The sequence below is a fragment of the Biomphalaria glabrata genome, chromosome 5 (genome assembly GCF_947242115.1).
Source record: "Biomphalaria glabrata chromosome 5, xgBioGlab47.1, whole genome shotgun sequence".
Taxonomy (NCBI): Eukaryota; Metazoa; Mollusca; class Gastropoda; family Planorbidae; genus Biomphalaria; species Biomphalaria glabrata.
This window is the reverse complement of record NC_074715.1, coordinates 54,562,639-54,587,420: the sequence shown is the minus strand read 5'-3', so window position 1 is coordinate 54,587,420 and position 24,782 is coordinate 54,562,639. Positions and strand designations below refer to the sequence as shown.

The following is a 24,782-nucleotide window of genomic DNA, read 5'->3' as shown; positions in this document are numbered from 1 at the left end:
TTAAAAAATTGGGACACCGTAGCACCTGTGACACTACAGGTTAAAGTTTTTTTTAAAAGATATTCTGTGAGAATATAGAAATTATTTTATTTTTGCACTAAAGTGATCCATTAGACTTATTATTAAGTTCAGTATTCTAGTCATAAAGTACCCATTTGTAAAAATGCTGCTTTAATTTCACAAAATGTTTCTGGTGCTTCATGGGACACCATTTTTTAAAATAATGTTTATAAGTGTACATTTTTGTCTTATCTGTGCACAAGTCAATGATCGTTATTATTTTAAATTATTGACAATATATATTTTATATCTTTTGTTAGTTTTAACACACAGAAAAAGGTTTGAAAAAAAAGAAAGAAAAGAAAAGGCATAAAACTGTACACAAATTTTATTTGACAAATTCAGAAATCAAAACATTCCACTCTCAAACTATTGCCATTTGGTATCAACATCACTTCAGTAACAATCATGTCTGCTTACACTAACTGTATGTCCTGCACTTCTGGATATACAAATATATTTTTTATTTCTGTGCAGACCTGCCTACCAAAAAAAGTCCAAATGCGTAACGCTGATGGTCAAAATGCGTATTTTGGCACCAGAATGCGTAACACTTACGCGAACCACTATTTTGTCATATATATATATATATATATATATATATATATATATATAATATTAGATCTAAATGTCATGATTAGATCTACAATCTAAATCAATACGACAATAGAGATGATATCTAGACTAGATTTGGATCTATGTCTATATAATGAATATAATCTACTCTAGATCTGGGCTCAAGAGTGTTACCGATGCCGTGGATCCGCTACAAACGTAGGTCTACTCCAAACTTTCGTAAGCCTACCTTCATCCTTGATCTATTCTATACTAAGACTAAGAATTTAATCTAGTCTAGATCTAGACTAGATGTTAGTAGATGTTATCGATCTAGATCTAGTCAATCTAAATCATACTGCAACTAAATTGGATCTAGATTATAGAGTAATGTAGAGACTCATGACATAACGTAATCATCAGTCGTAATGTCTAGCTAGATCTATTCCTGTATAACTAAGTTATCTAGATTCTAGATCTAGAATCCAGATATAGATCTAGACTAGATATCTACAATGTCACTCAATGTGTTTTGAATCGATAGCACTTCGATATTTTTTTTCTATACAAATGAATACGGGAATCAGGGATTCAACATAATTATTTTCTACTAATGAACTTACAAAAAAAAAGTCACGTTGGTGTATCAGCTAACTGACGGTACCAACCCGCCACTCCCTCACTCTCGCGTTCTTCATTTCTAGACTAAATCTATGCTTTTAAGAACCAATCAACGTATAGATCTGAACACAATGTGTTCCCCCACCTTTTCTGTTCCCTCCCCCCCCCCCCCCCCAACAGGACGGCTTAGCGTGACCTCCGTGACCGATGGTAAGCTAGGCAAGAGGGGGGGGGGGGGGGGGGAAGGATACGAAATGAAGAACGCGACGGGTTGAAAGCGTATTTGCGTACTGACTGTCATTTTTGGGAGATTTTGTGTAACGAATACGCATTTTGCGTAACGGTAGGCAGGTCTGTCTGTGCCTTTTTAAAAAATTATTTCTGCGCTGATCATCCAGGACTTCTATCACAACACCTGTAAGAAAAAAAAATACCAGCAATGTTGAAAAGTTAATACTTCAATCTAAAACATACTTTGAACTTGTTTATTGAAATTAAAAGGTACACAGTGCAAAAAATTATACCTGGATAGAATATTTCCCCATACTTGACAATCACACAGCTATTTACAATGTACTTTTGATTAGTGAAGGAATTTGTTTGGGCCTGAAAAAACAACAACATGGGGCTGAAATACTTAATTTCTAAAGTGAGTATAAAATTATTTAGCAGGGTATATTATTAAAAAACAACTTATACAATACAGGTAACATAAGATTCAATGAAAATTTTTTAAATGTTTATATGTAAAAGCTCTTTACCTTTGAATTTGAGCATATGGGACTGACATCCAAACAGTCTTCAAGATTTGACTGAGATTGCACTACTGAAGAAAAAGAAACAATTTCATTTAGAAATCAATTAGCTAATTTTAAAATGAATAATGTTTTTTCTCAGATAATTGTAAAGTGCTATTTAAAAATAAATAAATACAAGTACTTACCATTTTGTTTCTGAAGTTTGAACACCTTCCAAGATCCACATATTTCATCATGCAGGCACTGACTGCCATATGGATTTCTGCATGGAAAGCAGAAACAGCTTCTATTTCTGTAAGCAATAGTGTTAGATGTAATACCTCTCACTAGGTCATTGAAAGATCCTTCTTTATTTACTGGTCGCCACTTTGTTACCTTTCGCAGTGTACCATCACCGTCGAGTGATGAAGCTGGATTTTTTTAATGTCAGCTCTCTGTGTCCTTTTTTGATCAGAAATTTATTAATGCCCTCTATATAAAGAAAAATCTTCAAACAGAACTCACATAAGCAAGACTGCATCTTATGTTAAGTAGCTTTTGCATGAAACGTTTTCCTGTTTGAGCACTAACAGATGATTGAGAGGGATCAGTTCTTGAGACATCCTCTCTACTGTAAAAAATGAATATTGTTTCCAAGGCATTTTGTGCAATGCAATCACTTCATTTTTTTTCTTGCAATTTGTTCTGATTTGCACTTGGACATAAAACTTCTTGGAAGACCAAAATGTTAGAAATGAGTAGCACAACCTCTAAGTTTCTTGTACTTACTAAGGATACTGCAGAGTACATGTCTATGAGCACTAGACATCTGACTTTTTTTTTGTTGGTGGAGTGTAGTTAGGTTTTGATACTTTCTTTAATGTTGTTTAGAAAGATGAGCTTTCTTCTCTCAGGTAGGCGCAGAAAGCGTATGTCATTGACAGCTTTACTTTTTCTTGGAGAGCATATTTGTGTGAGACCATCAAAAACTGCAGCATATTTCTTGGGTGATCTAGGCAATTTCATCAAAGCCCTTGAAACAGCCATTCTTTTTGCCACTGGAGTCTGGAATCCAGTACCTAGTGATTCATCAACCTCTGCTGAGATTACATTAAGTGGACTATTAGCTTGCTGTTTTCTTTCTTTGCGTTTTCTGTTTATCCAAGCTTCTTCATGTGGGCTTAACTAGGCCCTGTATGCAGCTTTTCTTAACCTTTCCTTTTCTCTCCACTCTAAAACAGCAACACGGCTCAGGCTTTGATGCTTGTAAATTTAGAGTCTTTCTTGGCTTGTAGACGCCTTGAAACTAACAGATACTCCATTACTGAAATCTGTAATTTATAAAAATGTATAAGTATCAAAATAAATAGATCTATTATATATAGGCCTACTAATAACTTTCATAAACATATATTATATATTGGTGCATTATTTAAATCTAGTCTAGTAATGCCCATAATTGCTTGATAGGGATAGACTCAATCAATAATATAGGACTAGTACTGTTAATTATATTAACTTAAGTTAATACTGAAAGAACTGAATACAATATAATTGAATATACTGTATAAACAATACAATGGAAATTAAGTGCAGGTTAAACCAAACTTTGTTTTAGATATAATCTACATTTTAATATAGAATAGGTCTATAATATAGATCTAGATAATTTTCTAGATACTTGTCAATTTAAAGAAAAATATATTATTAAATCTAGAATTAGATTCTAAATCTAGTCATTAATGACCTAGTCAATGTCATTAGTCTAGATTCATAAAAGATCTAATGATTTCTAATCTAATAATCTAGTTTAGATCTAAATCTAGTCATTAATGACCTAGTCTAGAGTCATTAGTCTAGATTCATAAAAGATCTAATGATTTCTAATCTAATAATCTAGTTTAGATCTAAATCTAGATATTGAATTAGATCTAGACTGACTAGACTATTCTAGACTCTTGTACTCTACTCTAGGTCTAGATCAAGAGTAAATCTAGCTATAATATAATGAATTACATAATTAGATCTAGGTCTAGATCTAGAGTAAATGTAGATAATGAATTACATAATTAGATCTAGATCTAGAGTAAATCTAGATTTAGGTCTAGAGGTCTAGTCAGTCTAGATTTCTAGATCTAGAGTTTAGCTTTTTAAAGTTTTAAAGACAAGTGTCCGAGATGCGCCTCAAACGAAAGATCAAATAGTTCTAAATCTTATTTACAGAATAAGTAAATTTTAATTATTTAATATTTTTTAAACAGTACCGCTTTATTTCTTTTAGATGTAGCTAATATTATCTGACACTGTAAAAATCTTTAACAAAGTATCACTAAAATTGACTAAAATCTATTTGGACTTAACAGACGTAAACTAGGACACCATTTGTAAATAAACGGAGTAGTGTCCACTGAAACGCCCCAAACGATGTAAAGTAAAATTACAAAAAAATATAAAATGAAAGATGTCAAAAAAAATGTTCATTTAAAATGATTATGAAAATAGTTTATTACATATATTAAAATCATTTAATCTTAATTGAAACTTTCCATGAATACAGAAAACTTAACAAATCCTGAACTCGTATTAGACGCTACATGTGACACCACAATTTATGCATGGAAAACACCAACACGGTGTCCCATGGAGCACCTCAATGCCTTATCCAATTTACTTCTCAAAATAAAAACAAATTAATTTTTTAAAATCCCTACACACGTCTACTATTACATCAACATAATTGTTTTAGAAATATAAACTTTTTGTTTAGTAACAGGCTTTAAAATTTATTAACTTTACGATTTAAGACTAAATTGTATTCAAGACGCTTCACGTGACGTCATGATTGAATGGTTAAATTTAGTAACCTCGTAATAAAAAAGCACTTCGATTAGGATATTGCAATCAAACTTATTTGTAATAAGCTTACATTTCAGTAGAATAATGAAATATCTACGTACCTGATGGGTTGTTGATTCACAAAAGATCACAAAAAACAGATTAAATGATTAAATTAATCTGTGACTCACTGTAAGTGTTACTCATTGATGAGTGTAAGAGATTGTCTCTGACTCTTAACTTAACTCAGACTGTCACTGTTAGTCACTGTAGTTACTTGTAACTTACAACTTTTAAACTTATATTGCCAGTGAGTCTATCTGGGCTATCATTAATATCATCATCATCATGCTATGCCTATGCCGTAGTATGCCCCTATGCCATGGGGCCTGGACATGCGCATGACATGGTCTTCATCGCCATCGATTTATAAACAATAAATGTATGAAATTTATGAATGATTCAGGAAATACTAGAGTAGATTCTAGTAACTATATAAATCTAGATTACCGTGATGAAATATCTAGCGTCTATATACCAGACTGTAAATTAAAGTCTAATAGTCAATAGAGCTAGCTAGTCATGTTAGTTTCAGACGTCAATAATAAAAACTTGTAGCGGAAGTCATCTTTTTTTCTAATTCGTATTTATAGATCTAATGGGAGCATCCATTGTCTTCTGAGACATGGGGAGCCATCATTTATAATTTTAAGTCCTCACTTTCTGGTCTTCGCTTTTCCTTTTTTTTTTAAACTTTAAATGCTCTAAATTTTAGATGATCTCGAATTAAGTAATTTTAGATCGATCTAAATAAGAAGGAATACTATCAAAACAAATATAGATCAATTGTCATTCATTGTTTGAATGGCTGCCTGGTCGTGGATGGCTGCCCGGTGCGTGCGGTTTGCACGCTGGACTGTCGTTCAGATTCATCGAGGGTCCCGGGTACAAACCCTGCCCGCTCCCATCCCCCGTCGTCCTGAAGGAACATCCGAAACATATAAAACATTATACGAATGATTTGTGTACGTTGTTAACTTCCCCACCTCTTAACATGTTCAGATGATTCATTTAATTGAACAAGTCATTGTGATAGCTAAGTCTAGATATAGATCTAAAATCTAATTTAAAAAAAAACAACAGGAATTTAAGTTTGTAGTGTACTTGTTGCTTTTCTGAATAGATTTTTGAATGATCTTACTCCTATCCAGCAATGCAAATAACCTGGAACAAAAAGGTCTTTCAGAAGTACTGGATACACTATCTGGACACAATAGGAACAAGAAAAAGGCAAAATATAGAAATACTTTTTAAAAAAAAATCTTTTATAGGAGGAAGAACTCCACCTTCGCAACAATAAATTTCAATATTGTAGAAGATATTTTATTTTTTTCCATATCAAAATAATTGATAACCAATATATAATGGACCTCATTCACCAATCTCTTCTATATAATTTACGATCTCGTGTTTAATTCATGTTGGTTGTCTCGTGACAGTTTTTTTTTTCGTTGTTTTATCAATAAGATCACGTGATTAAATGTTGTTTGTTTACAATTGGTGAATGAGGTCCATTGGCAAATTGGTTAACTTTTAATTGATTAATGTTTTTTTAGGTAAAAAAAAATAATTGTTTAAAGTTTCAACTTGATCCGAAAATAGATGTGGGAGAAATAACGTGCACAATTATCTATGGGGACGAAACCCTACATATTTAGCATATCTGTGACTGTTGAATGATTAATTTCCCTTGTTGGCATTAAACAAAATATTTAATTACCAGTACTTAAAAATCTTATCTTATCTTATATAATACAGACGTTACTTCAAAAAAGAAGATGATTACGTCCTACGCGTCATGCATTTAGTCATGCATATTAACCAATGACTTAACTTCTGCCAAGTCACTGGTTTTCCTGGCTAGCTCAGGCAACCCATTCCATGCTCTAATAGCACTAGGGAAGAAGGAGTATTTGTACAAATTTGTCCTAACATATGGGACGAGGAATGTGCCTTTATCTTTGTGTCTTTCAGAGTATTTTATTAAATTTTGTTTTTGTATTTGAAGATTATGATTCAGTGTTTTATGTATGATTGCTACTTTACTTTTGAGCCTTCTGTCTTGAAGGCTTTCTAAATTTAGTGATTTTACTAAAGGTGTTACTCTAGTCAAATGTGAATATTCGTTTGTTATGAGTCGCACTGCTCTATTTTGTGTCTGTTCTAGTTTCTTAATGTTTTCTTGAGTTGAGGGGTCCCAAACAGAGGATGCATTAATTAATTGGTTAATTTTTTGTTATCGATTCATGTATTTACTTCACCAAGGAATAATTGTGCAAAGTTTAAGCATGATCCAAGAATGGGTATGGGAGAAATAACGTGTTAAAACTTTAGACCAGACAGAGTGAGTTGATCTAAGCTGTGTAAAGACAGGTTGATTGTGTAAGTGATCTCCCAATTTAAAGTTTGTTTTTTTTTTCAAGTTTCGTACACTTATTTTGAAATGAAGATAATTCATTCCAGACCGAACCTCATGCGTGACGTCAGGGGATGACGTCATTGACGACTAGCATTAAAACGCATATCACTCGAACAGGCGGCCACACATTTTTTTTTAACTAAGCGTATATCAACTCTCTTTGTCTGTCTGGTAAAAAGTTTGTACAGTTTTTTTCTAAAAGTATTTTTTTTATATTTTCTTTTTCATATACTAATTTTTAAGACGGGAGGGTATTTCAAGTCACTGTCCACTGAGAGCAAACCTAGATAAAAGTCGGCGCTATTGCATAAGCAACTAAACGTGTGTCGCTAGAGCAGTGTTTCACAAACTGTTTCCTATTGGCCTTACTACCCATAAAAGGAAAGACGACTGGACGAGACGTGTTTCAAGATTTGGAAGCTTGTATTGACAGGTGTGGGCTACCGTGGGAAAAACTTGTTTCAGTGGCTACGGACGGTGCACCAGCAATGTGTTCAGAGAAGGTTGGTGTTGTTGGATTAATTGTAGAGAAACGGAATCAGCTCAGCTTGGCGGGACCTTTTGCAGCCATACATTGCATTCAGCACCAAGAAGCACTCTGTGGCAAAAGTCTACAAATGAAGAACGTGATGGATGTTGTCGTGAAGACGGTGAACTTCATACGTGCACGGGGTCTCAACCACAGTTTGTGTAATTTCTAGCTGATTTAGAAACGGAATACGGAGAGTTGCTGTATCGCAGTTGACGTGAAAAACGTTCCAGAGGAAGTCCAGATGGATCTACTGGACCTGCAGTGTGACACTGTTGTGAAGCAAAAATACGCTGATGTTGGCGTTCCAGATTTTCTACCAGTTTCTTCCCAGAGAGAAGTTTCCAAACTTATTCTGCGCAGCTGCTAGAATTCTAGCGATGTTTGGGAGTACGTACGTTTGCGAACAGTTTTTCTCCAGAATGAAGATCAATTAAACAGCATTACGATCAAGACTGACTGATGAGCATCTGAGAGCAACCTTGCGGCTTGCCACTACACGCGACTGCATGCCTAACGTCGATGGTCTGGTCTCTGCCAAACGCTTTCAGATGAGTGGACAGAAACATGAGTGACGAGTTAACTGCAGTTGGCCTAGTAATTATAGTTTTTTTTTTTTTTTTTTTTTTTTGGGGGGGGGGGGGGGGGGAAATACAGTTTCTGCTTTTTTATTAGTGACGTCAACTTATTTTAGTAATCTAAACTGTCTGTGAAAGTTATAAACTACACTAAATGTGATTAATAATTATAAAAACTTTATTTTAGCATTTAACTGCAGTGTTCGTAAAATTTAATGGAAAAACATACTCTTTTCGTGGTGCGGCCCGCTGACTGGTTGTTACTTCCCACTGCGGCCCACATGCTGATATGAGTTTGAGACCCCTGCCTTAAAGGAACACTTCGCACGTTCTGAGTATTTAGCTGAGCGCTTCGCTTATTTTTTCTATTCACGTGGTGGCCTTGTTATGGTGTGTGTGAGTGTCTGTTTGTGTGTTTTTATATGGTGGTGGTGGGGAGAGGTTAGCGGTTGTGAATGATGCAATATAGGTGGCATTGACGTCACTTGGTCTTAGTTAGGACAGACGACTCAAGAACGGAAGACTGAACGGTTGATTTATTGTAGTGAGTTAGATTTTGTTAAGAAATATGAATTATTACTTAAGTCTACTACATCTATTTCATTAATCACAAGTTGGTTTTGTCTATATTATAATTAAAATGTTATTTAGTTTGTTCAAAAAAGGAAGTTATTCAAGTTATTTGAAGTTTTTAAGTTAAGATGCATTACGCCTAACAACGGTTTAGTTGTCTTCCAGCAGTCTGGTGCTACAAGTCAACGTGACCTCCGTGACATATCGAAGGCGCCGTAACAACAGGCCTACTAGTTAATTATTCTAGTAGTCCGCGGAACACCTATTCAGGCCTCGCGGAACCCTACAGTTCTGCGGAACAAGGTTTCGGAAACACTGATCTAGAGAATGCTGACCAAGTCCTTCAAAGCTGGCAACTTAATCAAGATGTCAAACAAGTTCATTCAGAATATTCAGATTATGTTATGTTTTCCCTTTTTCTTATTCCGAGTTCAGAATTTCAAATCGTGTATTTAATTTATGTGACATCAGTATATGTGAATATTAGAATATCTCAATATGCGTCCTTTGTTTGGGTTGGCTGCCTGGGCGTGTGGTATGCACACTCGACTGTCATTCGAAAGGTCCCATTGGTCCTTGGTTTATACCCTGCCCACTGCCATTCTGCGTTGACCTGCTCGATGTTTGAGCTCGGATAAAATTATCTTCAAATCTGAAAGAACATCCGAACGTAAAACATTTTGCAAACCTTCAATTGAAGAAAACATGAAGACATTCGAACAAACGCGGCCTCGAGATTTATAGCAAACAAATATTCAGATCTGACTAGAGTAACGCCATTAGTCAAATCACGCAATTTATAGACACTTTAGCACAGAAGAATGACAATAAGGTAGCAATAATACATTGAACCATAACTTACAAATGCAAAAATACAACTCAATAAAAAAGAAACTCAGACACAACGATAAAGGTACATTTCTTATCCTATATACTAGAACAAATTTTTGCAAGTACTTCTTCTCCATAGTGACATTAGAGCATAAAATAGATTGCCTGAATCAGCCAGGAAAACCAAAAACCTGAGAGTTTAAGTTCCTAATTAACACGCGTGACTAGATTAACAAATGTATTCGATTAGGACGTAATTATCTTTTTGAGAAACGTATGTAATTTATAAGATAAGATAAGAAGTATTCTTATAGCAACCCAGTTCATTAGAGTAGAAGTAAACAAGAGATTGTTACGTAAGACTTAGACTGATTTTGGTACTTTATTATATGGATATTTTTTAAAAAGATGTCCGGCTAAATTAGAGTTAGAATTAGGATTAGATTAGGTTGACGTATGAGCGTTCTAAGAATTGTGTATTTCTGGTCACACAAATGATTATAATTCAAAACCCATCTCCCATTCAATTCATCATTAGTGAGTGGGTTTAAGTGATTAAAGAAGAAGATGTAAAGGATTGATTTAGATGGCGTTATAATTTGGCTTTGTAGTATACAACAATTGAAAGCCGGACATTTTCACATTTTAGACCAGTGATGCCCAACCTAATTCGGTCCGTGGGCCATTTTAATTTTTAACACTCGTGTCGCGGGCCACACCACCGAAATGATCAAATAAAAAAGAAAGAAAGAAAATTGACTTGAAATCATTTTTATGTAATTATTCACACATTAATTGCTTGTTAGAAATTTATTCGAAAACATACTTCTGAATATCCGGCTGCATAGATGAGACACAAAGTCAGAGCACTGAATCCAGACTCTCGTCCATGATACGAGGATTTAATATTGGTTTCGCCTGTTTCATCACTGAAAAAGTTTGTGCTTGTAAACAAGGTGACCATCCTTAACTCTTGTTTCGGGGGATCTAGACAAGTTTCTGCAGGCACCACGGAGTAGAAATCAATTGTCTGCATGGTTAGAAATGTATCAAGAAATGATGTCTGGCTTTGTAAGTCAATCAGTTCCAGTTACAGGGATGACAGAGCTCTTGACATCAGCCGCTAACGGATTTTCGAAGAGACTTAATTCATTCTTTAAAAATGTGAAAATCGATAAATCTTTCAGTGAATAATCCTTCAGTGGCCTCAGAAATTAGATCGTTTTTTGATCTTTTTGGGATAGACATATTAAGCTGCTTGTATTTTTGTAGAGCGGTACAGGCTAGAACTTGAAAAGATGCACCCCTTCCCATGCTGAATGAAGAGCTGCAATGTTGTTCGAAAGCGCTTATGTCAGCATAAGACATGCTAAGAGAAATCAACTTGTAGTTTGATATTGAGTTCATTCCGATGTGATGTAATGTCTCATAAAATAGCCAAATCCCACAACTTTGTGTGGTAGTTCAGTTGAGATACTTGCTTTGAATGCTCTGTCTCAAATATTGATTTAAAAAAAAACACGTTTTAGTACCTTATCATATGCTCCAGGTTTAAACCCTTGTCACAGAGGTTTAGTTGGTGAATAAAGCAATGAAGCTGCAGACACTTGGTTCCATTTGACTCGACAACCTTTCTAATAACTCTTGCTTCCAGTCCACAGTGGAATCCAACCATACTTTTAATTTAAGTCATTGGTTAATATGCATGACTAAATGCATGACGCGTAGGACGTAATCATCTTCTTTTTTGAAGTAACGTCTGTATTATATAAGATAAGATACTTCTGGCGCCATCAGTAGTCACTCTCATAAATTTCTCCCAAGAAAAATATCCTTTATGATGGTTGAAACCTTTTTGAACAGGTCTTTGCGTGATGGCCCCATGCATCCTCCTTATAGCTATTAACTCCTCTATTATTTCAATATTGCTGCTTCTACCGTAAATACCAAGAGTTAAGCGATACCAGATATGCCTGTTTCATTATGTTTTTGTTTTTTTAAAACATCCACAGTATCTTATCAAACAAATATGTTGACTCACTATCATGTTCCTAAAAAAAAAGTAAAGGTCCGTTCACTTTTCCAGGAAGATTTCAAATTTAAGTTTAAAAGGTCATGGTACCAATCTATCTATGAAAGCGTGACTGTCCTAACATAGGGAAAAATACATTTTCATCTTTTATTTTCGGAAGGGGGAAGATTTTCTACGCTCTGTGCTGACGTTTCGGCGGGCCGGATGGAACGACGTCGCGAGCCGGATCTGGCCCGAGGGCCGTATTTTGGGCATCACTGTTTTACACTATCACCCAGCCACACCCCTAAAATGAAGTCTCTTTAGTTGGCTAACCGGTAAACGGTTGCCTAAATAAACATGATTAAATATAGATTGACCGGAAGTGTGTTTGTTCTCAGATCGTGATTAGACAGAACCCAGCTTGTGTGATATGCCGTAAAGATCATTAAAGTTTATGTATTTGATCTAGTGATTTAATTGTTTTATTTCGTTAACTACAGCTGAACCAGGGAAACATAGAGACGTATCGAGACTTAAGGTAGATTCTATCGAGTTATAAGTAGATAGTTATATAATAGGAAAGCTGTGACATATTTTGGAGGCTCGTTTATCTAGTTACTTGACTTAGTCTTGGAAGACAGGCAGAACTGCGGTTTGCCATTGTGAAAAGGTCAAGGACCAAGAAGGCCGTGAAGTGTGTGCGCTCACGTGCAACGACGGGAGAAAAAAACTAAGTCAATCAGCCGAGACGAAACTAGGTCAGACACAGTGATAAAATAATTTGTTTTGTTTATATTTGATGCTACACACATAAACAAGAATGGCAGACAAATTATCACAGATAATAGCCGCTGGAGAAGAGATGGGATTGACTGGAACCGCTTTACAAGAGTGGGTAGAAAAAAAAAAGAGAAGACAAAGATCGAGATGAAAGAGCTAAAGAGAGGAAAGTGAGAGCTAAAGTGAAAGAAGCTGATGTAGAAATACACAAATTGAGAGTTAGAGAGTTGGAGCTTAGGGAGACGAAATGAGAATGTGTATCAAATGGATGCATATTTGGCGAGATTGAAGTACATGCTCAAGCTACAGAAAGACCTAAAACTCAGTGGGGAAGTCATCTATACACATTGTTACAGGGAAAGGCACTGCAAGCTTCTATCAACTTTTCTAAGAAAGATTTAGAGGAATAAGCAAGTGAAGGAAGTACTTTCTAGATATGATGATATATTGACGGATGTACCAGGGAGAACTGCAGCAATTAAACACGACATCATTCTCAAAGACTCTGAACCGGTGAAACAGAAACCGTATCCAGTACCTTTAGGGTATATGAAGGAAGTGGAAGAAGAGATTCAGTTGATGCTGAAATTAGACATTATATCACCAACAGAGTCACCTTACACATCACCTATGGTGGTAGTTAGGAAAAAATCAGGCGCAGTAAGAATAAAAATATCGGAACCATTACCCAATCCTGAAGACTTGTTACCTCAAATGGCAGACGCAGCATTTTTTACAAAGCTAGACCTGACCCGTGGGTATTGGCAGATACCTTTGGTAGATAAAGCTAAATCACTTACAGCGTTTAGTAGTCCTTTTGGTTTATTTCAATTTAATGTCATGAGTTTCGGGCTAGTCAACGCACCAGCAACGTTCAGCAGAATGATGAGAAAGGTATTGCAATAATCTACCCCATGTACTGTGCTACCTAGACGACATCTGCATTCATGACATTATTTGGTCAGATCACCTACAACATCTAGAAATGGTTCTAGATACATTGAGGAGACTAAAGTGGAGATTGGTTGCAAGAACATTTCCTTTCTAGGATATGTAATTGGAGGACACTCACTGAAACCGCAACCTGAACTACGACAACGGATTATGAATCTTCGTCAGCCAACAACCAAGAGACAGGTCCGTAGTTTATTAGGACTCTGCAACTTCTATCGAAGATTTATAGCAGATTTTGCAGAGATGACTGAGCCACTCACAAACCTGACCAGAAAGGGAACACCCAATGTGATCAGATGGTCACATGACTGTGAAATATCGCTGCAGAAGATAAGAAGATAAAGAAGGCATTTGCTGAGGAACCGATCCTGCGTCTACCTGAATGTCAGAAGGAATTCATAATAGCTACTGATGCATCTGCTGTTGCTATCGGGGGATGCCTAGCACAGGAATCACAGGGCATTCTACATCCCGTTATGTACGCCAGTAGAAAGTTGTCTTCAGCAGAACAACGATACAGCACCGTAGAAAGAGAGTGCTTGGCAGTTAATTGGGCAGTAACCAAGTTGGCCAGATACCTGTTAGGCAGAACATTCGTACTCCGCACAGATCACGCACCCTTAAGCTGTTTAAACACACGTAAGTCGGTGAATTCCAGGCTAACTCGCTGGGCCCTGATGCTTCAGGACTTTCAATTCAAAGTGCAGCATATTCCAGGTAAAGGAAACGTGGTAGCGGACATTCTGTCACGCTTATCATGAATATAAGCCTACGTGGCTTCTTACAAGCATGTGTTGCCTGATCAAAGACTGTGTGTCATCAACTAAGACTGTGTGTCTTCATCTTCTAAGACTGTGTGTCTTTATCTTCTAGGACTGTGTGTCTTTATCTTCTAAGACTGTGGTTCTTATACTAAGACTGTGTGTCTTCATCTTCTAAGACTGAGTGTCTTTATCTTCTAAGACTGTGTGTCTTTATCTTCTAAGACTGTGGTTCTTATACTAAGACTGTGTGTCTTAAATATAGACTGTGTGCCTATTACATTGAAGTCTGTGTGACTACATTGAAATCTTTGTGACTATGTTTAAGTCTGAATGACTACATAACCGCCTGTGTGGCATATTCAGAGCCTTTGTGGCCTATCGAACGAACATTTTTGTTGTCTTGTAATGTAATGTTTACTATTTGTTTTATAATCGTTTTATTTAGTAATCTTTGTAAAAATCGATTATAATTTTAGGAGGGGCGAGATGTCACGGCTGAATGTGTGTATGTATGTAATTCTAATCTATTTTTACACTCTGCGCGATTGACCGGAAGTGTGTTTGTTCTCAGAGGGTGATTAGACAGAGCCCAGCTTGTGTGATATGCCGTAAAGATCATTAAAGTTTATGTATTTGATCTAGTGATTTAATTGTTTTATTTCGTTAACTACAGCTGAACCAGGGACACATAGAAACGTAGCGAGACCTATGGTAGATTCTGTGACAACTACCATATGCCAAAGGCAATATTTTTTTAGTGAGCTGAAAGGTGGTCGAAATACCCCCCTCCCCCTTTTTTTTCCCCCGAAACGCTTTAAAGGTCAGCTTGCTTTAAATGACATAGAAGAGAGCACCTGGCAGCAGGTGACTTACAAATAAAACACCAAAATTTACAATGTTTGAAATGTTCAGTTGAAACTGGAACATTCCAAAAACTAAAGCGGCCATGACCTTCGAACATTTGTTTTAACCAAACAGGATGAATAATAACAAGAGAGGGAAACAAACGCTTTTGTAACGTTTAGACGTAAAATCAAGAAATTCGCCCCCCCCCCCCCTCTCCCTTTTTAAGGCCTACTAAAATACTTTGATAAACGCAGAAGATAGATTTCTTATGATTTCTTATCCTGAAGAGCGTGACATGCATCAGACAAGCAGAAGACAGTGAATAAAATCCGTGGCCTGGAGTGGGAACAATGTCTCCGTTATCTTCATAATTAGATTTACATGATGCGAAGTGAAAAGAGATAAAATTGCAGCACTGTCATGAGAAGAATGAATATTCTATGACATTAACAGTTTATTTCTTTTTGAGCTCATTCGGAGGGGGCCTGCTGGGTGGTATAGAGCTTGGCTTCCGAACCGGGCGTCACGGGTTGAAATCCTGGTAAAGACTGGGATTCTTAATTTCGGGAAGGGTACCTGACATTAGTTTTGGAAACGTAAAGGCGGTTGGTCGTTGTGCTGGCCACATGACACCCTCGTTAATCGTAGGCCACAGAAACAGATGACCATTACATCGATCTGCCCTATAGATCGCAAGGTCTGAAAGGGGAACTTTACTAGTTCATAGGGCGTGTGAATGGGGGATATCTGGATTCTGGAGATACTAATTATGGCAGTGATGCCTAGCTTACAGTCCTCTAGCATCTCCGGCACGTAAAAGGACCCCATATCTCAAATAGATCAAGGACTTTTCAATTCTAAACACAGCACTGAGGTTGGATAACTATTGACTTATGGGAAGTTGGAAACCTCTTTATGTAAATGCTCTCGTGTCGTTTTACGGTGTGAAGTTACGCTATCATATGATAGAATGGGTGATTCAATGGTGAGATGAATGGTTTATGTATTAATAGTTACATAGCAAGTGACCTAGCTGGGGGGGGGGGGGGCGGAGGAACCTCACCAGGTGGCATCCGTCAGTGCTGACACCACAGTGAATAAATTTAACTTTTGCAAAAGAAAGCTACAAATATTTTTTTAAAATTTATTCCTACTTAATGTTCAAATAACAGAATGAACTGAACATTCCTATTAGTCATTGTGCAAACAAAAAAAGTGAAACAAAGGCCATTATGTAATCAAACCCACGACATTTTTGTTATTAGCGCTATGCTCGATCAACTTAGCTATCTAGCTGTCACAACCCGCCTATACATGGGAGGTTACCCCTGCTGGATGTGAAAGTCATTTAGAGGGTTGGATCACTGGCGAGCAACTCCAAACCCTAGTTCAGTCTCTTGACGACTGGAACATCTTATGTAATAGTGGAGGATTAACATACTCTCCAAAGAGAACTTTGAGAATCACTGGTATAGCATGCAACCAGGTGCTCTCTTCTATGTCAGCCAAGGAAAGTTGAAAGTGGTCTTTGAAGCGTTTCCGTGGGGCGCCTCTGTAACGTCGACCACCCTTTAGCTCACCAAAAAAAGACTGTCTTTGGCATACGTTCGTCTCCCATACGGGATACGTGTCCTACCCAGCGTAACTGCCGGGCCATAAGAAGTCCCTATATACCAGTGATTCCCAAAGTGGTCTATATAGACCCCTAGGGGTCTACGAAGACTTCCAAGGGGTCTACGAAAGTGAAAAATATTATTGGGGGTCTATGAGATGTCCAGGTTTCATTTAATCAGGTCGTGACTTTAACTGTTACATCCCATTAATGTAATTCTTTCATATATTAATATGTGATTTGTACCTTAATCAATCATTTAAATATTTATCCTGCTATTCAAAAAAAAAATTTTTGTATTTAATTTCTATACCTTTTTTTTTAAATAGCTTAATTTATTCATATGTAACTAATGTCTAACAAAAAGAAATATGGGTTGTACAGCAATGATTATTTAAAATTGGGATTCATTTCTTCATTAATAAACAAGCGGTCGCCTTTTTATGACGATATGACTGGAGGATCATCTGAGACAATGCCACCCTGTCAAAATAGATACAGATTTGAAAAACTTTCGAACACTCTAAGTTAATAATAGACCCACAAAATCTCTCTTCGACTTCATATAGAGAAGATGATGGTTTGTGAAAGTCTTACAATATCTCTTTACTTATAACAAAATATGGAAAACACTAAAGGTAAAACTAGTAATATTACCAGCCGTTGTAGTTGTAAAAACTGTTTTACACAAACCTACATCTGATGTTATTAAAAAAAGAATTTCATTAAACAACAATACAGCTCAAGGGCTCATTGGTGGCATGAATTATAAAACTAAAAGCTTCTTATATAATTCTTTGCAAATGACATCGCCGGCTCCATATTTTTTGATGAGGGTTAACCCAAGAAGCTTTCCTATGTTTGGGTTTAACTGCAAGGCAGCAGAGGTTTGAATTCAGTTTTCCATCAACTAGGTGGGTGGTAAGCCAAGGCTAATGAGCCATTCCTGCTTGAAGCGTACTGGTTTAGGCGCCAGTTACTCACTTTTGCTCCTTCTCCTCTTGGTAAAAATAGTTCCACGGAACCAATATTTGAGCCAGACGTGAAAGATCAAGAGATACACTGGAAACTACTCTTTGCAAAAACTTTTACAATAATACTTAAGCCAAATCAATTGATTAATTAATATTTAATGTTTGAATGTCTACTTTATAGAACAACTAATTCCTATATGAAACATAATATCCGTAGCAACGGATGCATATCCTAAAAAAAAAAAAAAAAAACATTTCCAGCGCATTTAGTGGTTCCTGCAGTACATATTGTGGGAAGTGTGGTCGAGAGGCTAAGTGCGCTTGAACTTGGCTTGGCAACCTAGAAGGGGGCTCGAGGTTCGACACCCGCTTGGACCAAAGCGCTCTGAGCATGCTATAAGTATGAAAGTAGCGCTATATAAAAGCTATAATAATAATAATATTAATTGTTATTTTAATTGGTTTAAATTTGAATTTTATCAATAAAAAATAATAGATCAATATGCATTTTGTTGATGGTCTATTTTGTTGATGAGTATATATGTTAATGGTGCATGCGAGTCCATATGACACAACAACAGAATGAATCAAGAATATACTTAATAACGCAGGCTGATAACTTCAACAATTTAATGAACAATAAAAAGGGCACAGTCCTCTGTCGTCGCTAGCCTAGCGTCGTCTCTAAGGCGTCTTGTCCGTTACTCCTCTAGTTCGTAGTCCTGCTCTTTTCTTACTCGTCACATTACTTAGGAAAAACCCGATTAACATCAACTTCTACGCATCTTGTGTCATTACAATTTATTGTAGCTTTAAATAATTTTAATCTCTTCAACTCACTACAGTTTTTTAGAAATGGCAATGAATTTGCAAAAAATTGCAAGTCATGCAGGGGGTCTACAGAAAACCAGAAACCGTGGCAAGGGGTCTACAAGACAAAAAAGTTTGGGAACCACTGATCTAAAGTAATTCTAAAGTATCTATAATCATTGTTGTGTTTTGTTTTTTTAAGACTTTTGTATTACTATTTAGGCGCAATGGTTACATGGAAAGAGTGAGAGTCTCGACCTTGAGTGACATGCCCCTATTTCATTCAATAAATGAATAAGTTTATAATAAAAACACATATGAACCAGAGTACGAAGCTAAGAGCATAGCCACCCGATGATAACAAATTTTGCAATCTTTCCAGTTCCCCCTCTCTCTCTGACTCTCTGTAGCTCACCTCCATCAAATGACTAAACTAATATCTTCTTTAAATTTCCTTTTATTGAAACTCGAGTCTTATGTTCGTTTCCGTGTTTGTCTTTTTTTAAAATAATTATTTATTATTTATAATTTTATAAAATTCTCTGCTTAAAATCCATAATAGAAGTTTTCATTGAAAAATTAAAGAAAATTGATATAAGCACGTTTCATTTTCCCAATTTATTTATTTTTTTTTAAAGAAAAGGGGAGGGGTGCCATGTTTGACATTAATGTTGTACATGTTTCGGATGTTCCTCCAGAATTGAAAATAATTTACTTCCTAGTCCTAACCTCTCGCAGGACGATGGGGGATGGGAGCTAGCAGTGTATGAACCTGCGACCATCGACAAGTCCGAACAACAGTCCAGCGCGCATAGCGCGCGACCATGCAGCCATCCTACATGTATGCTAAGAATTGTTGTTAGTTTTTAAGCCAAGGGTAAGAGGTCAGTTGGGGTCAACATTCCAAAGTCAGGACAGGACTGTATTTGACCAGTTATTCTGCTACACATACGAGTGTGTGTACACGTTGTTTTGCTTTATTTATTTTATTGTCACGTGACCAGGAGACCTGGTCCCCAAAGAGGCAGGATGACCTGGGTACTTATCTTATATATAATACAGACGTTACTTCAACAAATAACATGATCACGTCCTACGCGTCATGCATTCAGTCATGCATATTAACCAATGACTTACATTCTGCCAAGTCACTGGTTATCCTGGCTAGCTTAGGCAACCCATTCCATGCTCTAATAGCGCTAGGGAAGAAGGAGCATTTATACGAATTTGTCCTAGCATATAGGACGAGGAATGTGCATTTATATTTGTGTTATTCTGAGTATTTTATTAAATTTGTTTTTGTATTTGAAGATTATGGTTCAGTGTTTTATGTATGCGTGCGTGCGTGAGAGAGAGAGAGAGATAGAGAGAGAGAACCTATTTGTGGATCCTTTAAAGCGAGACATTGCCGATAATAATTCATTCTATAAAGGATTGCTTGGGCTGCTTTTCAAAATCATGCATTCTTTAATGCGTTGCATATATTGTTTTCTTTTAAAGAGCATTATATTCGTTTTCAACGTTTTTTTTAAAGATCATCTTCGTGTTAAGTAAGATATATGTCGCGGAGCATTTTTAATATTTATATATAGATATATATAAAGTACTGAGGGGCGAGTCGATTGTTGCTGAAATTATACTATTGGATAAACTGGTTTCTAGAAAAGAATTCATTTTAAATTGTATACAGTTTTCATGTTGTGTGGAAATCCTTTCGTCATGCCGATTCTTGTGGTCCCCGGATACAGTATGAGAAACATTGAGTTAAGTGCTATGTGAACTAATAGAGCGTGACTAGTCACCTTTTTTTTTTTTAGAGTTTAATGAAGAACAACACAGCTAGTTTCTAAATACTAGCCACGCAAGTGAAACTCATAGGCCTATACTAAAATCTTAAGCTATAGCACATGATAATAAAAAAAACACGACCCAAAATACACGTGTCAACATTGCGACTTGAATTGAAACATTTGATCGTATAGGATCATCATTCACATGCGCACTAACACAAATACACACACACACACAGAGATACAAACATATGCAATTATTTCCTATAAACATATTCATGTTTTGGTTTTGTGATGAAATAAGAGAAGCAGTACAGAAATTAATAATTGAAATGACCAAGCACTACACGTGCCCTAGACTGTTGAACCGTTGGGATACCACACATGATCTGTCGACCATCTTTCTCCATTCCTCTCTATCTTTTGACTTGGCTAGAATCTCTTTCAATTACAGGCCCGACCATTCATTTACCTTGTCCTCCCAGAGTCCATCGCTTTCTCCGTCTGCCTCTTCTTCTTTATTCTAATGCTGTTTAATGAAGGAAGGTCTTTGCAAGAAATGAGGCCTTGTGATTTGGCCATAAAGTTTTAGTTTGAGGTTTTTGACAGTTGTTAGCAGGTCGTCTTGGGGTCCAATCTGAGTTTTGATCTTAATTCTTATCTGTTCCTTTGTGATGCTGACTTTGTATGGGATGTCTAGGATCCTCATATATTAAATATATATCATCTAAATTTCACTTCTAGAATCTTTCTCTCTAGTCCCACAGTCAGCGTCCAAGATTCATACACATAAGAATGTGGCAGGGACCAGGGAGCGTGTAGGTCTGAATTTAGTGTCGAGGGTTATGCCTTTGTCTTTTCAAGTTGTTTCAATTTTTTGCAGGTGCAGCTGTCATTTTTCTCCACAACCTTATCTCCACATTTCTTCACATTCCCAAATTAGCTTTCTTATCTTCACAATTTCATCTCCACATTATTATATTCACATTCTCATATTAACATTCTTATCTCCACATTTTCATCTCTACATTCTCATCTTCACATTCTTCTTTCTATATTCGGTGTTTTAGTTTGTAATACATCAAATAAAATGTGATTGAAAAGTTATTGACTTTTAATTTAATGTATTAACTGAACAAAATAAATAAGTATTTTAAAACATCATAAATCATGCAATGCAACGCGCATTCCGTTCAAACTCTTTCTGCATCCCTTGGGATTCGCGTAGGCTACCACACTTTGGAAAAACTGTGTTAGAAGAGACAATTAGCTGGCCGAGTCTAGATGAAACATTAAGGAATGTGTATGACCATTTCAAAAAGTGTAACAATTACAAAGTTATTTTAAACAAGGTTACAAAGACAGTTGGTATGGAAACACAAACTCAAAATCAGCACCCGAAGTGGTCTACCCAGGCAGGTAAAAAGGCAGATTTCAATATTTTCAGAAAGAATATCAGAATAAAATTCTATCAAAAGCTAATGACAGAGAAGATTGGAAAAAGAAAGTTGACAGATCCTGTGTGGTGCCCTAACGGTCCAGAAGACCAATGTTAATGTCGCAGGGCTGAGCCGAAGGCTCTTCGAGCCCTAAGTTTGAAAAAAAAACCTGCTTGGACGCCAAACAATAAAAAAAAAAAAAACCTGTGTGAACATTGACCTAATTCATGTTGGAGTGGGAATGTATCACGTAACAAGAAAAAGAAAAAAAAATAAAGCTTATATTTAGAATAATTGTATCAATTGTTTTGTATTAGTTATGTAATCCAACTTAATAATAATAATAATAATAATAATAATCTTTATTATCCGTAAGGAAATTTGCCTTACAATTTGTGCATTACACCAAACAAAAAACATTATAACTATAAGAAACCAAAGTGTACATTCACACCAGACTCAATCATAATTTACATGTGACAAAGTATATACCAGATTGTTGTAATAGATCTAGATTTTTCTAGACTAATATTAATAGGAAAAACAGTGATTTGGCAGAATTTAAGTCATGCATGACTAAATGCATGACGCGTAGGACGTAATCATTTTCTTTTTTGAAGTAACGTCTGTATTATATAAGATAAGAAGATAATAATAATTGTGTGCGATTAGAAACATATGTGAGAAATAAAGTGTACAAAACATTTTACCAGGCAGACAGAGTGAGTTGATATAAGCTTTAAAAAAAGTTGACCTCCCATCTTTTAACAAAGACATCGAAGTGGCTATACATTTTTTATCAACATTTAAGAAGGCCTTTTGTGTATGACATTCGACAAATATAATATAATAGATCTATAATTTTCATTTCGGGAAAGTCCTATTTTTAGAGTTCAAACCAAGTTTCTTTTATTTTTTAACAGAGTATGACGTGGATAAATCAAATCGATCGTATTGGGAATGATCTAATTGGGAACAAGAAGAGGCGCTCAAAATGGCATGTGCTGAGTAAAAAGAGCTTTTGTTTGACCTTATTGTTACAAAACGTTTTTTGCTGTTGGTGCACTTGGTGATGGTCTTGGTACCCTCACTGACAGCGTGCTCGGCCAACTCACCAGGAAGAAGGAGACGGGCGGCAGTCTGAATCTCAGAGAAGTGATGGTGATGCGTGTGTTGTAGTGAGCTAAACTGTTAGCTTCAGTGGTGGTGATGTGTTTGTTGTAGTGAGCTAAACTGTTAGCTTCAGTGGTGGTGATGTGTTTGTTGTAGTGAGCTAAACTGTTAGCTTCAGTGGTGGTGATGCGTTTGTTGTAGTGAGCTAAACTGTTAGCTTCAGTGGTGGTGATGCGTTTGTTGTAGTGAGCTAAACTGTTAGCTTCAGTGGTGGTGATGCGTTTGTTGTAGTGAGCTAAACTGTTAGCTTCAGTGGTGGTGATGCGTTTGTTGTAGTGAGCTAAACTGTTAGCTTCAGTGGTGGTGATGTGTTTGTTGTAGTGAGCTAAACTGTTAGCTTCAGTAGTGGTGATGCGTTTGTTGTAGTGAGCTAAACTGTTAGCTTCAGTGGTGGTGATGTGTTTGTTGTAGTGAGCTAAACTGTTAGCTTCAGTGGTGGTGATGTGTTTGTTGTAGTGAGCTAAACTGTTAGCTTCAGTGGTGGTGATGTGTTTGTTGTAGTGAGCTAAACTGTTAGCTTCAGTGGTGGTGATGCGTTTGTTGTAGTGAGCTAAACTGTTAGCTTCAGTGGTGGTGATGCGTTTGTTGTAGTGAGCTAAACTGTTAGCTTCAGTGGTGGTGATGTGTTTGTTGTAGTGAGCTAAACTGTTAGCTTCAGTGGTGGTGATGCGTTTGTTGTAGTGAGCTAAACTGTTAGCTTCAGTGGTGGTGATGTGTTTGTTGTAGTGCGCTAAACTGTTAGCATCAGTGGTGGTGATGTGTTTGTTGTAGTGAGCTAAACTGTTAGCTTCAGTGGTGGTGATGCGTTTGTTGTAGTGAGCTAAACTGTTAGCTTCAGTGGTGGTGATGTGTTTGTTGTAGTGAGCTAAACTGTTAGCTTCAGTGGTGGTGATGCGTTTGTTGTAGTGAGCTAAACTGTTAGCTTCAGTGATGGTGATGCGTTTGTTGTAGTGAGCTAAACTGTTAGCTTCAGTGGTGGTGATGCGTTTGTTGTAGTGAGCTAAACTGTTAGCTTCAGTGGTGGTGATGCGTTTGTTGTAGTGAGCTAAACTGTTAGCTTCAGTGGTGGTGATGTGTTTGTTGTAGTGAGCTAAACTGTTAGCTTCAGTGGTGGTGATGCGTTTGTTGTAGTGAGCTAAACTGTTAGCTTCAGTGGTGGTGATGCGTTTGTTGTAGTGAGCTAAACTGTTAGCTTCAGTGGTGGTGATGCGTTTGTTGTAGTGAGCTAAACTGTTAGCTTCAGTGGTGGTGATGTGTTTGTAGTGAGCTAAACTGTTAGCTTCAGTGGTGGTGATGCGTTTGTTGTAGTGAGCTAAACTGTTAGCTTCAGTGGTGGTGATGTGTTTGTTGTAGTGAGCTAAACTGTTAGCTTCAGTGGTGGTGATGTGTTTGTTGTAGTGAGCTAAACTGTTAGCTTCAGTGGTGGTGATGCGTTTGTTGTAGTGAGCTAAACTGTTAGCTTCAGTGGTGGTGCCCCAAAGAGTTCATTGGGTTCATGATAAAGATATGGCTTTTGAGGAGATACCTAGCGTCACAGTGCTCTTGTTTCAAAACTTTGGAAATGTAGATGCTATAGCTTTCATAAGCTTTCCTTTTCTTTAACCACTGGTGCGTAAAACTCTAACCTTGCCGACTTTAATTCTTGGCTCCACTTGACGATACTTTAAGTGACCTAGTTTTCAATCTGTGCGTGACAAAACTGAGAGTGACGGACGAAGCGGTCCCTTGCGTGGAAATCGGGCGAGCACGCCACAGAAAACGAACGCGTCGAACCAATAGAAGTGCTGTTGTTTTTTTTTACACTATTAATTAAAATATTAAATTAAAA

General features: G+C 36.7%; 2 long non-coding RNA genes across 4 annotated transcripts; both read right to left on the bottom strand.

Annotated features, from left to right (window-relative positions):
- Positions 1-370: 370 nt before the first annotated feature.
- On the bottom strand, positions 371-1,458 carry LOC129926516 (uncharacterized). Its single transcript, XR_008778221.1, has 2 exons — positions 1,415-1,458; positions 371-1,381 (listed from the first exon to the last, which is right to left on the bottom strand). It is a non-coding gene; the product is annotated as an uncharacterized LOC129926516 (long non-coding RNA).
- An 18-nt stretch (positions 1,459-1,476) lies between these two features.
- On the bottom strand, positions 1,477-6,117 carry LOC129926515 (uncharacterized). Of its 3 annotated transcripts, none has more exons than XR_008778220.1 (5): positions 5,319-6,117; positions 2,180-3,304; positions 1,998-2,062; positions 1,761-1,842; positions 1,477-1,651 (listed from the first exon to the last, which is right to left on the bottom strand). It is a non-coding gene; the product is annotated as an uncharacterized LOC129926515 (long non-coding RNA). The 3 variants fall into 3 exon arrangements; XR_008778218.1 differs by having other exon boundaries at positions 4,931-5,945; XR_008778219.1 differs by having other exon boundaries at positions 2,180-3,297; positions 4,931-5,945.
- Between the last annotated feature and the right edge of the window lie 18,665 nt (positions 6,118-24,782).